Raw genomic sequence first — 14998 nt, 5'->3', positions numbered from 1 at the left:
GGGGAATGGTCCAGGGTGGGGAGTAGTTGTTGTAGTGATCCCGATGCTAAGCCAGGCAGTGTGTGTAGCCTCCGCAGTCCCGCAGGGTTGTCTGGTGGATGCGCGCCCATGAGGGCCAACTGTTACAGTCACTGGATGGTGATGGGGTGATGCGGAGGTCCGTGTGCTTTAGCAATCCCACGAGCCTGTGGGATCAACATGCGTGTCCCAAGGGGGACCGGTAGAAGTTGGGTGGAGAATAAGCTGTAGTAGTTCAATTGGTGGGAGTACTTGCTGCTGATCGTGGTGGTCTCCAATGCGTTTTGGCTTGCGTGCCTTTATCAAGGAGTTACTGAATTGTTGAAATATCTGTATAGGGTACTTCCAAGTGGTGTGTTCGATCACATGTGATCGATTGGCCAATCGTGTGTCTGTGTGGGCATGGTAGTAGGGCTTGGGTGTAATGGGCGTGGGTGTGGTCTGTGACGAGTCCCGTGATGTGTATTGTCACGTGGGGCTGCGTGGGTAATGCATGCAGGGGGTGCGTCATCCAATAGGTGTGCACTGCATGTCAAAGGCATCACACATATGATTGTGTAGGCCAGGGTGGAAGCGTGACGCAAACCGTCATGCCTAGTATGTGGAAGTGGGGCGTGTCTAGGCTCATCTCAAAGGTCACCTAGTCCACACATTTGTGCTGATCGTGGTGGTCTCCAACGCGTTTCGGCTTGCGTGCCTTTATCAAGGAGTTACTGAATTGTTGAAATTTCTGTGTCTTATAGGGTACTTCTGGGTGTGTGTGCGATCACATGTGATCGATTGGCCAATCGCATGTCTGTGTGGGCGTGGTAGTAGGGCTTGGGTGTAATGGGCGTGGGTGTGGTCTGTGACGAGTCCCGTGTCTTGTCACATTGGGCTGCCCGGGTAATGCTTGCATGGGGTGCATCATCCAATAGGTGTGTGCTGCATGTCAACGGCATCACGCATACGATTGGGCAGGCCAGGGTGGAAGCGTGATGCAAACCGTCATGCCTAGTATGTGGAAGCGGGGCGTGTCTGGGCTCGTAATTGACAATGTGTTGCTATGGTTACGCATTGTTTGGATCACATGGGGCGTGTACCTGGTGGGTCACATGACAGGAGTGTTCTGGTTGGATAAGGTATCATGTCGCACTAATCAGTTGGAGTGCAGACTTGTGTGAACTAGGGCATGTTAACGCGTTACTGTGGTGATGCGTGCATACGGGGCTAAAGGGGCTGGCTGCTTTCATGGTTTGTTCAGTGGGGGGCTTGTGTGGACTATGAGATGATGCTGCGTTGCCATGGTAACGGGTGTGTATACAATTTGCAGGGTGTGTGACCAAATCGGTCACGTGTTGGTGGTTGTCCAATGATGTGGGGCGTGGGTGTTGCCTAGGATACGTGTGTAGGCTTAGGGATGCTTATTGGTATGTAGTGCAGTGCATTGTATAGTGGCAACATTTTATGTCCGTTGAATACTGTCGAGCATCCTACTGTTCATATCTAACCTTACTCACAAAGCTAAGGGGGAAAGGGGAGGGAAATTTTGTGTTGTTTGCTGCGTATGTAGTGGAGGACTGTGTATGTTGATGAGGCAGTTTGTCTGTGTTAACCTTATGCATGCGGTGTTAGTCTAACTGTCTGCATATGGTGATCGGGGTCAAGAGGAGTGGGTGTGTATGGTGAATGGCTATATGCATGAGTAATGGGGGTGTTAAAGATGGTGGGGTGTGTAGTTCTGTATTGGGTAGGGGGGTTGGTGGCTTGCCGTTAACTGAAATAAAGGATGCAATGGAGGGTCATGTCTGAAGGGGGGAGGTGGGTATTGCGGGGTCTGGGTATAGTGGGTGAGTGGTGGTTATCTGTATACCATGTGTCTCATGGGGAGTGGTTCAGCATATTTGGAGTGTGCGCAAGTTATGTGGTTGAGGTGTTTGATTAGAAAGTTGTGTGTGGGTAATGGGGACTGGTTCCTAGAGTGTGGTGGTGTGTTGGTACTAGTATTTCATTCAGTGGTAAGGAACCGGTGGTTGACATTAGTGGAATTTGCTGGCAACATATGTAGGGATATTTTGTAGGGAAGTTTTATTAAGGTGTGATGTTATTTAGTAATGACTGATTTGATTTAATTATCAATATTAAGACCATGGGGTGTGAATATTTGCATGGTGAAGATCCATTTGAGTTCCTCCTTGTTAAGTCTCTTTGTTATATCGCCCCCTCTCCAGTTCTTGCTTATTGCTTTTATGCCCATGAATGTCATGCCCGAGGTGCAACTGTCATGTTTCTCTTGGAAATGTATGGGGACATTATGCGTGTCTGTCTTATTCCTGATTCCTCTGATGTGTTCAGCTATTCTTGTTTTTAGGGGTCTGATGGTGCACCCTATATATATTGTAGTTTGCATGGACATTCTATTAAATATATCACATGGCTGGTGTTGCATGATATGTGCTCTTGGATGTTATAGGTGTTTCCTGTGTGTGGAGGAAAAAGTGGTGGTTGCCCTGGTGCTTCTATGCCCTAAGTTGTGGCAGTTACTGCACGTGCCACAATAGTAGAATCTTTTTCTGAGGGGTTGTTTGTCTAAGGTCATTTGTCTTGCTGTGGTGGGGGGTATGTGGTTGATGACTAATTTGGTTTTGATGTTAGGTGCCTTCCTATAGATCACCTTGGGTTGTGATGGTAGTATAGGGGCTAATGCTTCGTCCTTGAGGAGTAGGTTCCAATGTTTCCTTACTATTTGTTTAATCCTGGTGGCACTAGTGTTGAACTCTGTGATGAATGGTACACTTTCTATGTGGGTCTCTAATTTTATTTCTTTGTATTGGAGTAATGGAGCTCTTTCTTCCGTGCCTATTTTAATAAGTGTATTTTGAAGTGCTGTACTGTCATAATTCTTTTCCATGAATTGTTTTATTTCTGTTCATAATAGTCGCTGAGCTTGGTGCAATTTCGATGGATCTGTTTGAACTGTCCTATAGATATATTCTGTAACCAGTTGGGGTGATGACCACTGCTGCAGAGTATGAAGCTGTTTATGTCAACTGGCTTGTGGAATGTCTTTGTATGGATTTGTTGTTGGTTGATGAAGATCTGTAAGTCAAGGAAATTGATGTCTGTCCTGCTGTGGTGTGTGGTGAATTGGAGATGCCTGTCATTGTCATTAATATAAGCCAAGAAGTCCGTGAGGGTGTTGTGCGGTCCTTTCCAAATGCAGATGACGTCGTCAATGTACCAAGCCCATAGGATCATATTTTCCCCCCAGCTATGCCCGGACTAGATACGCTCATCCTCCCATCTGCTCATGAACAGGTTGGCATAGCTGGGGGCAAATCTGGTCCCCATGGCGGTCCCTGTCTTCTGTCTGTAAAAGTCATTGTCAAACCAGAAATAATTGTGCGTCAAGATGAAGTCTATGCCTTTGAGGATGAACTGGGCTTGTGCAGGGTCTAGTGTCGGGTCTCTGTCCAGAAAATATTTGATGCTGTCCACTCCTTGTTTGTGGTCAATTACTCTGTATAATGATGTTACATCGCTTGTCAGTAGCCAGTGGTCATCACCCCACGCGATCCCTTTGAGAATGTTAAGTATGTGCATCGTGTCCAGTATGTAGGATTGCTGCTAGTTTACGTAGGTTTGTAGGAAATGATCTATGTACTGGGAAAGGTTCGCTGTCATGGAGTTAATACCAGATATTATGGGTCAGCCTTTGGGATTGTTGGTGTTCTTATGTGTTTTGGGGAGGTAGCAAAAGACCGGGATCACTGGGTGTGGGTTGTGTATGAATTTGAATTCCTTTTTAGTCAGAAAGCCCGTGGTTAATCCTGTTTTGAGAATGTTGTGTAGTTCAAGATTTAAGGTGTATGTTGGATCATGTTTGAGTGTTTCGTACATGTGTGTGTCTGAGAGTAGTCGTCGTGCTTCTGTAATGTAGTCTGCTTTGTTCAGATTGACTAATCCTCCCCCTTTATCGGCCGATTTGATGATGAGACTGTCGTTCTTTTGTAGTTGGTGCAGTGCTGTCTGTTCTCTCTGATTCAAGTTTTGTAACATAGGGCCTGATTCAGAGCCGCTCGTAAGCGGCCGCTCGTTCGCTCTGAGCGATGTTTGCCCAAAAGCGCATGCATACGGATCGTTATACGCATGCGCGAACCAGTCAGTGCGGTCGAAATTCATGTGCTCGCAAAATAGCGAATGCCTGATAATTTGAGTGACAGAATGAGGCGTATGTGGGTGGTAACAGGGGAAGGTGCTTGAAAACGGGGAGTGGAGATCAGAACGCAGGCGTGCTTAAAGGTCAAAACGGGCGTTTTATGGGTGTGCATAATTAAAACAGCAGCGTCATTGACCACGTCACTTGTTTTTTTTTTAGCCTGAACTGCTCGCAAGATTGTGGTAGCAAAAACCAACCACAAGAATAGCGAGCAGTTCATACGCTGGACGATGTACTCGATTAATCTAATAAATGGCGGACATGATGTAGGATGCGAGCGGCCAGGGGGCGTATTTATCCAAAAAACGACTGCAAGTTTTGTTCGCTCATTCAGACCTAGAGGCGTGAACAAACCGCAAAGAGCGAACGGTTCATTTGAATAGCCACCCCTATTTTCTGGACGAGCGAGTGCTAATTGATTCCGGCTCTGAATCAGGCCCTTATTCTTTTTAGGTGTGGGTATTCTGTTGATATCATCCATTACTAATCTCTCAAATGTGTGAAGGGTGACCTTTGAGATGGCTCAGGTAGAATTCTGAGGGAGGCTTGAGTGTAGAGTGTTTGTATTTGTCTAATGCGCCTGCTGTTTGTGGTTTTGTTGCTGGTTGTGATAGGAAGTATTTTGTAAGTGTGAGCCGTCTGATGAATCTGTGCAGGTCTAGGTACACCTCAAATTTGTTTAAACCCGTGTGCGGAGCAAATTTTAATCCTTTCCGTAGGACTGAAATGTCGTCATTGGATAGTGTCTGGTAGCTGAGGTTAAAAATGCCTGTGGAAGATGGTGTTGTTCTAGCTTGGCTAATTTTATGTTGTTTCAATTTGTCCCCCCCTCTACATCCTCATCTCTTTGATTTAGTTTCCTTTTTTACCTTAGTGGTGTTTGTATGGAGTGTCTCGGTGGTGGTTGGCAGGTCCGGTTGCCTGCCTCTAGGTCTAGAAAATGGGCCGCCCATTGTTCAGAGTTGTGGTTGGAGGATGTGCTTGGTTGTGTTTTTGTGGCTGTCGGGAGGGTGGGTCCAGAGTTGGTGGGTATGGGTGTTTTGCCAGTGTTGTGATCCCCTCTCGTGGTGTTGATCCAGCCTTGCTTGAGTGAGAGCCTGGCTAGGGTCTTGTAGTGTGATTGGTCTGGGTCTTCGTTGATCTCGTGTATACTGAAAGATCTGTTGGTGTCGGAATTAGTACTACAGGGTGAGCCTGGGTCCAGTATAGGTGTTGGTGGGTTTGTGATGTGTTTTTGTGATTTGTGTATTTTTGTCATGTATTGTTGGTATGTAACTTGCAGTTTTTTGTATATTGGTATGTCGTGAGGGGTGTTGGTCTGCCTGTTGTGCCTGAGGTTGGGTTCTGCTGTCTTTCCTTTATTTTTGATATTTCTGTCATGGTTGCTTGTCTTGTTTATGTGCTCAGCTATGGTATTGTTCTCTCTATCTTTGTCACGTAGGATTTTGGACTTTTTCCATTCTTTGATGGTTTCCTCTGTTTTCAAAATCTTGCTCCTAGTGATAGTGACAAGGTTTTTGAACTCTACTTCCTCTTTGTATGGTGCTAATGCTATGTCCAGTTTATTAATATCTTGATCAAGAGTTTGTAATTCTGATTTATGCGTGTCAATAATAAGTTTGATAAATTGTTTGGAACAATCATGCAAAATGCTGTTCCATTTGTACATAAAGTCGTGTTGTTGTTGCTGTGTGATGGTGTCTTTTGTACCAATAGACCTTTGGTGATTATGTTGTTGTCATAATACCATTGTAAAATATGTGTGTCCCACCAGATTTTTGATTCTCTGGTGATGAGTTTTTCTAGGTTTAGATATGTGTGGCAGAATGTGTCACTGTTATGTTGGAGAGATACTCTCTGTTCTAATTCTAGTATGAGATTATGTGCCCTATCTAATCTAGTGTTCCTGAAATCAAATAGGCCCATATGTCAAATGTGGAGTGCGTAATGCTGGGAGATGTTATAATCTAAAAGGGGTGTGGTCAATGGTGTTGTGCTTCCACTTCTGTGAGATGCTGTGGACCGAGGTACTGGAGTAATTGTAAACTTAATAGGGGTGGGCCACGCTTCTAGTTGTGGTGATGGGATGGGGTCCTATGTGTTTGGGGAAAGGTGTGGAGGTGAGGTGTCTAGGGTGGGTAGGTGCTGCAACGTAGGGTAGGAGTACCAATTCCTGCTAGGTTGATGTGACAGATAAAATGGGTATACGTGCACTCCTAGGTATGAGGGGATGAGGTCATGGGTGGGGGATGGTGGATGAGGGGCTGTGGGTGGAAGGGGGGGAGAAGTGCGTGGAGTAGATGTGGTGATATGTATGTGGGTGTTAGTACAGATGAAAGAAATACTGACAAGTGGTGTGGGATCCAAACCTATTTATTGGGTAGACACAATGCTCCCTAGGTTGTTCCGTTAGTGGATGCACATATAGTGGATGGTGGTAATAGTCTCGATGTAGCCTACGGTTGGGGGGGTGCGTGGACCCTTTTAAGGGGATCCTTTGGTGTACGGTCCTCACTGCTGCGCATCCCCCTGCTGGACCTATGGTCGAACAGACTTATGGTAACCGGGGTGTGGTATAGTTGGTGTAACCAGGGTATCTTACAGTTGGCTGTCCTGCACTGCTTATGGGGATAAGCTTACCTACTGGTAGGTGGGGAATGGTCCATGGTGGGGAGCAGTTGTTGTAGTGATCCCAATGCTAAGCAAGGTGGTGTGTGTAGCCTCCGCGGTCCCGCGGGGTTGTCTGGTGGATGGACGCCCGTGAGGGCCAACTGTTACAGTCACTGGATGGTGATGGGGTGATGCGGAGGTCCGTGTGCTTTAGCAATCCCACGAGTCTGTGGGATCAGCATGCGTGTCCCAAGGGGGACCAGTAGAAGTTGGGTCGAGAGTAAGCTGCAGTAGTTCAATTGGTGGGAGTACTTAGTGCTGATCGTGGTCGTCTCCAATGCATTTTCGCTTGCGTGCCTTTATCAAGGAGTTACTGAATTGTTGAAATATCTGTATAGGGTACTTCCAGGTGGTGTGTTCGATCACATGTGATCGATTGGCCAATCGTGTGTCTGTGTGGGCATGGTAGTAGGGCTTGGGTGTAATGGGCATGGGTGTGGTCTGTGACGAGTCCCGTGATGTGTCTTGTCATGTGGGGCTACATGGGTAATGCATGCAGGGGGTGCGTCATCCAATAGGTGTGCACTGCATGTCAAAGGCATCACACATATGATTGGGAAGGCCAGGGTGGAAGCGTGACGCAAACCGTCATGCCTAGTATGTGGAAGTGGGGTGTGTCTAGGCTCATCTCAAAGGTCACCTAGTCCACACATTTGAGAGATTAGTAATGGATGATATCAACAGAATACCCACACCTAAAAAGTATAAGTTACAAAACTTGAATCAGAGAGAACAGACAGCACTGCACCAACTACAAAAGAACGACAGTCTCATCATCAAACCGGTCGATAAAGGGGGAGGATTAGTCAATCTGAACAAAGCAGACTACATTACAGAAGCATGACGACTACTCTCAGACACACACACGTACGTAACACTCAAACATGATCCAAGATACACCTTCAATCATGAACTACACAACATTCTCAAAACAGGATTAACCACTGGCTTTCTGACTAAAAAGGAATTTGAATTCATACACAACCCACACCCAGTAATCCCGGTCTTTTACTACCTCCCCAAAATACATAAGAACACCAACAATCCCCCAGGCAGACCCATAATATCCGGCATTAACTCCATGACAGTTAACCTTTCCCAGTACATAGATCATTTCCTACAACCCTACGTAAAACAGCAGCAATCCTACATACAAGACACAAGAAACATACTTAACATTCTCAAAGGGATCGCGTGGTGTGATGACCACTGGCTACTGACAAGCGACATAACATCATTATACACAGGAATTGACCACAAACAAGGAGTGGACAGCATCGAACATTTTCTGGACAGAGACCCGACACTAGACCCCGCACAAGCCCAGTTCACCCTAAAAGGCATAGACTTCATCTTGACGCACAATTATTTTTGGTTTGACAATTACTTTTACAGACAGAAGACAGGGACCGCCATGGGGACCAGATTTGCCCCCAGCTATGCCAACCTGTTCATGAGCAGATGGGAGGATGAGCGTATCTAGTCAGGGCATAGCTGGGGGAGTATCTGGTCCTATGGGCTAGGTACATTGACAATGTCATCTGCATTTGGAAAGGATGGCACAACACCCTCACAGACTTCTTGGCTTATATTAACAAGAATGACAGGCATCTCCAATTCACCACACACCACAGCAGGACAGACGTCAATTTCCTTGACTAACAGATCTTCATCGACCAACAACAAATCCATACAAAGACATTTCACAAGCCAGTTGACGTAAACAGCTTCATATTCTCCAGCAGTGGTCATCACCCCAACTGGTTACAGAATATACCCATAGGACAGTTCAAACGGATCCGTCAAAATTGTACCAAGCTCAGTGACTATTATGAACAGGGAGCAAAAATGAAACAACAATTTATTGAAAAGAATTATGACAGTACAGCACTTCAAAATACACTTATTAAAATAGGCATGGAATAAAGAAGAAAGAGCTCCATTACTCCAATACAAAGAAATAAAATTAGAGACCCACATAGAAAGTGTACCATTCATCACACAGTTCAACACTAGTGCCACCAGGATTAAACAAATAGTAAGGAAACATTGGAACCTACTCCTCAAGGACAAAGCATTAGCCCCTATACTACCATCACAACCTAAGGTGATCTATAGGAAGGCACCTAACATCAAAACCAAATTAGTCATCAACCACAAACCCCCCACCACAGCAATACAAATGACCTTAGAAAAACAGCCTCTCAGAAAAAGATTCTACTATTGTGGCACGTGCAGTAACTGCCACAACTTAGGGCATAGAAGCACCAGACCAACCACCACTTTTTCCTCCACACACACAGGAAAGACCTAAAACATCCAAGAGCACATATCATGCAACACCAGCCACATTATATATTTAATAGAATGTCCATGCAAACTACAATATATATAGGGCGCACCATCAGACCCCTAAAAACAAGGATAGCTGAACACATCAGAGGAATCAGGAATAAGACAGACACGCATAATGTCCCCATACATTTCCAAGAGAAACATGACAGTTGCACCTCGGGCATAACATTCATGGGCATAAAAGCAATAAGCAAGAACTGGAGAGGGGGCAATATAACAAAAAGACTTAACAAGGAGGAACTCAAATGGATCTTCACCATGCAAACATTCACACCCATGGTCTTAATATTGATAATGAAATCAAATCAGTCATTACTAAATAACACTCCTTAATAAAACATCAGAATATTCCTACATATGTCGCCAGCAAATTCCATTAACGTCAACCACCGGTTCCTTACCACTGAATCAAATACTAGTACCAATACTCCACCACACTCTAAGAACCAGTCCCATTACCCACACACAACTTTCTAATCAAACACCTCAACCACACAACTTGCTCCCACTTCAAATATACTGAACCACTCCCCACGAGACACACGGTATACAGATAACCACCCACTCACCCACTATACCCAGACCCCGCAATACGCACCTCCCCCCTTCAGACATGACCCTCCATTGCATCCTTTATTTCAGTTAACGGCAAGCCACCAACCCCCCTACCCAATACAGAACTACACACCCCACCATCTGTAACACCCAACAATACCCGCCAATTCACCCCCCAAACCCCCCCCATTACTCATGCATATAGCCATTCACCATATTTGGTCACACACCCACTCCTCTTGACCCCGATCACCATACACAGACAGTTAGACTAACACCTCGCGCATAAGGTTAACACAGACAAACTGCCTCATCAACATATACAGTCCTCCACTACATACGCAACAAACGACACAAAATTTCCCTCCCCTTTCCCCTTTAGCTTTGTGAGTAAGGTTAGATATGAACAAAAGCATCCTCAACAGTATTCAATGGATATAAAATGTTGCCACGATACAATGCACTGCTCTACATACCAATGAGCACCCTTAAGCCTACACACGTATCTTAGGCAACACCCACATCCCACATCATTGGTCAACCACCAACATGTGACCGATTTGGTCACACATCCCGTGAATCATATACACACGTGTTACCATGGCAACGCAGCATCATCTCACAGTCCACACAAGCTCCCCACTGAACAAACCATGAGAGCAGCCAGCCCCTTTAGCCCCGTATGCACGCGTTACCATAGTAACGCGTTAACATTCCCTAGTTCACACAAGTCCGCATGCCAACTCATTAGGGCTATGTAATACCTTATCCAACCAGAACACTCCTGTCATGTGACCCACCAGATGCATGCCCCATGTGATCCAGACAATGCGTAACCATAGCAACACATTGGCAATTACGAGCCCAGACACGCCCCGCTTCCACATACTAGGCATGACGGTTTGCGTCACGCTTCCACCCTGGCCTACCCAATCATATGCGTGATGCCTTTGACATGCAGCACACACCTGTTGGACGACACACCCCCTGCAAGCATTACCCACGCAGCCCCACATGACAAGACACGTCACGAGACTCGTCACAGACCACACCCACGCCCATTACACCCAAGCCCTACTACTACCACGTCCACACAGACACGCGATTGGCCAATCGATCACATGTGATCACACACACCCAGAAGTACCCTATAAGACACAGAAATCTCAACAATTCAGTAACTCCTTGATAAAGCCACGCAAGCCGAAACGTGTTGGAGACCACCACGATCAGCACCAAGTACTCCCACCAATTGAACTACTACAGCTTACTCTCCACCCAACTTCTACCTGTCCCCCTTGGGACACACACGCTGATCCCACGGGCTTGTGGGATTGCTCAAGCACGCAGACCTCCGCATCACCCCATCACCATCCAGTGACTGTAACAGTTGGCCCTCATGGGGACCCGTCCACCAGACATCACCACGGGACCGCGGAGGTTACAAACACCGCCTGGCTTAGCATTGGGATCACTACAACAACTGCTCCCCACCATGATCCATTCCCCACCTACCAGTAGGTAAGCTTATCCCCATAAGCAGTGCGGGATGCCGCCAACTTTAAGATACCCTGGTTACACCAACTATACCACACCCCGGTTGCCGTAAGTGTGTTTGACTATAGGTCCAGCAGGGAGACGTGCAGGAGTGAGGACCGCATGCCAAAGTAGCCCCCTAAAAGGGTCCACCCACCCCCCAACCGTGGGCTACATCAAGACTATTACCACCATCCACTATATGTGCATCCACTAATGGAACAACAATAAATAGGTTTGGATCCCACACCACTTGTCAGTATTTCTTTCATCCGTACTAACACCCACATACATATCACCACATCTTCTCCCCCCCTTCCCCTCACAGCCCCTCATCCACCATCCCCCACCCACAACCTCATCCCCTCATACCTAGGAGTGCACGTATACCCATTTTATCTTGGCAAGGAAATGCTCTGACCATAGCCTTCCTTTGCAAGTGGTGGTCCTGCTACTACTGTTTCCTGCCAAATAATGCCTAACGTGGAAGCCAGAGCCAAAACACAGTCAGGCAACTTCTATAATATCTTGCATGCAATACCTCACTCTGAGTCTAGAGGTTTTACATTTCAAATAGGCAAATATGGGTACAAAAAGACCACTAAGGTTGAAGAACAAACTGTGTTCAAAAACTTCAAAGAATCCTGAGGAGAATCTAATGGTGTCCACGAGTGCTATGAGTGAGTCTGACATTTCTGACACTGTAATCCTAGAGAATACTCCTTCCACCACTTCTGAACCCTATGCAACTGTGAGTATGACTAGTAGTATAAGTAATAATGATGAAGGTTTAAACATAGAAATCGAGGATGCTACTGTGGAAGTGCAACAGGATGAGAGGGATATTTGTGTATCTGCCACTAATGAGGATGTTGATGGTGAATGTGTTTGAGAAGAACAAGTTGATAAAATTCACCAGAATCATGTTTTGTTTATCAAAGTAAAAGAGAGAAAAGAAAGATTCTGCACTGAACCTGTAATGTTCAATAAATCAGTCAAGAATTACAACGCATACATGTAATATGGGCCCTTAGGTCAGCAATATCCACAGTTGCTGGTGCTCCCAGGAGTCAAAGCAATAATATAGTTCTGAGTTCAAGAGAAACAGATGAACTCCTTTGCTGGGCACACTTAGTAAATAATTAGTTAAAATATAACTTTTAATAATGTATAAGTTAAAATATGTTCCAGACAACAGGCATCCTTTGACGGACATAAACAAAACAATCATACAGTATATATTTCTAAAAATTATAATAGTACAGCCTAGTTTTGGGACAGTAAATACAAGAAATTGTTTGTGGATATGGTGATTATCTTACAAAAAAATTATATATTTACTGTATGTAGATGTTCTGCTCCCGTGTTGTACAAATAAATTAAGTATCTTGCAAGAAATGGTGAAATATATTTTAAGACAGTCTCCTTGGTGCTTGATGACAGTCATATAAGTGGAAATGTGAGTATGTTATTTACTGTAATGGTCATTAGTTAACTAATGTTACACTTACATTACACACATTAATCCCAATTCCCGTGATTGAAAAAAATAGTCAGGATGAGCTTCCCCAGGTCATTCATCTGATCTAGTTATGTTACACAAACTAAATGAGAGAATGCAACACATTAACACAAAAAGCAGAGGAAGCTGCAGTAATGACCAAAGATTTTCAGCAGACAAGCCTTTAGCATGACAGTGTTGTCGGTGCTGCAACCATTTAATCATAATATTAAACACCAATTGGTTATAATAGACCAGGCAATTATAATTAAAGTATATTGGGCCTGATTCAGAATTGTATTATAATCTCGTCACAACTGCAACATTTTATGCAGCTGCTATGCGAAAATATGCAAAAAAAGAGGCAGCCACCGGGAGATGCATTGAGTCGCCCACCTGAGGCTTTCCGAATCCACGCATCTGTGTACAAAGTTGCAGCATCTGTGTAAAATATTGCATCATCGGCCTTCTGAGTAACCTTATGTCTACTAAGAACGGATGATGGAACTAAGATGCTGGCATCAGTGAAGCTGCATACAAAGATGTAGTCGCTGGATCTGACATGCCATAAAATGGTTGCGACATCTAAACAACCCCTACGTTACCACCCGCAAATGACCCATAACTGTCAATCACTCCACGAGAGGCATGAACCGTGTGACTTAAGCTGGTTACACACTAGGACTTTGTCGAATTGATAGTTGGTGCAGCCCCTGGCTGAAGAATTGATAATTGGTGCAGCCCTGGCTGAATTGATAATTGGTGTAGCTCCTGGCTGGCTGAAGAATTTATGATTAGTGCAGCCCCTGGCTGAAGAATTGATAATTGGTGCAGCCACTGACTGGCTGAAGAATTGATAATTAATGTAGCCCCTGGCTGAAGAATTAATAATTGGTGCAGCCCCTGGCTGAAGAATTGATAATTGGTGCAGCCCTGGCTGGCTGAAGAATTGATAATTAATGTAGCCCCTGGCTGAAGAATTGATAATTGGTGCAGCCACTGACTGGCTGAAGAATTGATAATTAATGTAGCCCCTGGCTGAAGAATTAATAATTGGAGCAGCCCCTGGCTGAAAAATTGATAATTGGTGCAGCCCTGGCTGGCTGAAGAATTGATAATTGGTGTAGCCCCTGGCTGAAGAATTGATAATTGGTGCAGCCACTGACTGGCTGAAGAATTGATAATTAATGCAGCCCCTGGCTGAAGAATTGATAATTGGTGCAGCCCCTGGCTGAAGAATTGATAATTGGTGCAGCCCCTGGCTGGCTGAGGAATTGATAATTGGTGCAGCCCCTGGCTGAAGAATTGATAATTGGTGGTGCAGCCCCTGGCTGAAGAATTGATAGTTGATAGTTAATTGTTGATGCAGCCTCTGGGCTGAGTAGTAGTGGAATACAGAGCTATTATTAGGAAGGAACCAGTCCTGCAACAGCCTTGAGGCCTAGAACTCTTGGCAAGTTGCGGTCATTACAACCTTGAGGGCTGGTGAGGAGTGACAACAGCTGGCCTTTGGGCCGTGAAGCAGGATGCGGCCTTTGGGCCATGTAGCAGCCTTAAGGGCTGAGAACCCTTGGCTGAATGTCACTGTTGTGTGACTTGTGGTGTCGGGTTGACACAACAAGCAGCAATTGGTTCAGAATTATCTATAAAAAAAATGAAAGGGGCATGCAGGAGATGCTGTCTGTGGCCATTACAATTTCTGGACACTCATAAACCATAACATTAAAAATGTCAGGCAGCAATGCCCCAACCAGTACATAATGGAAAGGAAAAAGGAGCAATAAGGAATTGTCCTTGGGCCCTCCAACCCACTTTTACGTTGTATATATGAAACAGGACATTCACAGTTTAACAAACCAATCACTTCAGCGACAGGGACTGCCACTTGTGGCTGAAATGATTGGTTTGTTTGGACCCCTCACAAAACAAGTTGCCAATGTGCAGTGGACATTGGTGGCAATGATCCCATACACAAACTGGCTTTTCAATACATTAGATTAGATGTCATCATCATCATCATCATCATCATCACAAAAAAAATGTTTTTTTATTATAATTCTGTTGGACACCAGCTCTTGACAGACAGCAGCACAGTACAGTACCCCTGCACAGCTATGCTGATGACAGTGATAGCCAGGTAAGGCTAACATGCAAACAAAAAAATT

The sequence above is a fragment of the Taudactylus pleione genome, unplaced genomic scaffold (assembly GCF_031769625.1).
Source record: "Taudactylus pleione unplaced genomic scaffold, aTauple2 ptg000562l, whole genome shotgun sequence".
NCBI lineage: Eukaryota > Metazoa > Chordata > Amphibia > Anura > Myobatrachidae > Taudactylus > Taudactylus pleione.
The sequence above is the reverse complement of the archived record's forward strand: the minus strand, read 5'-3'. Positions refer to the sequence as shown.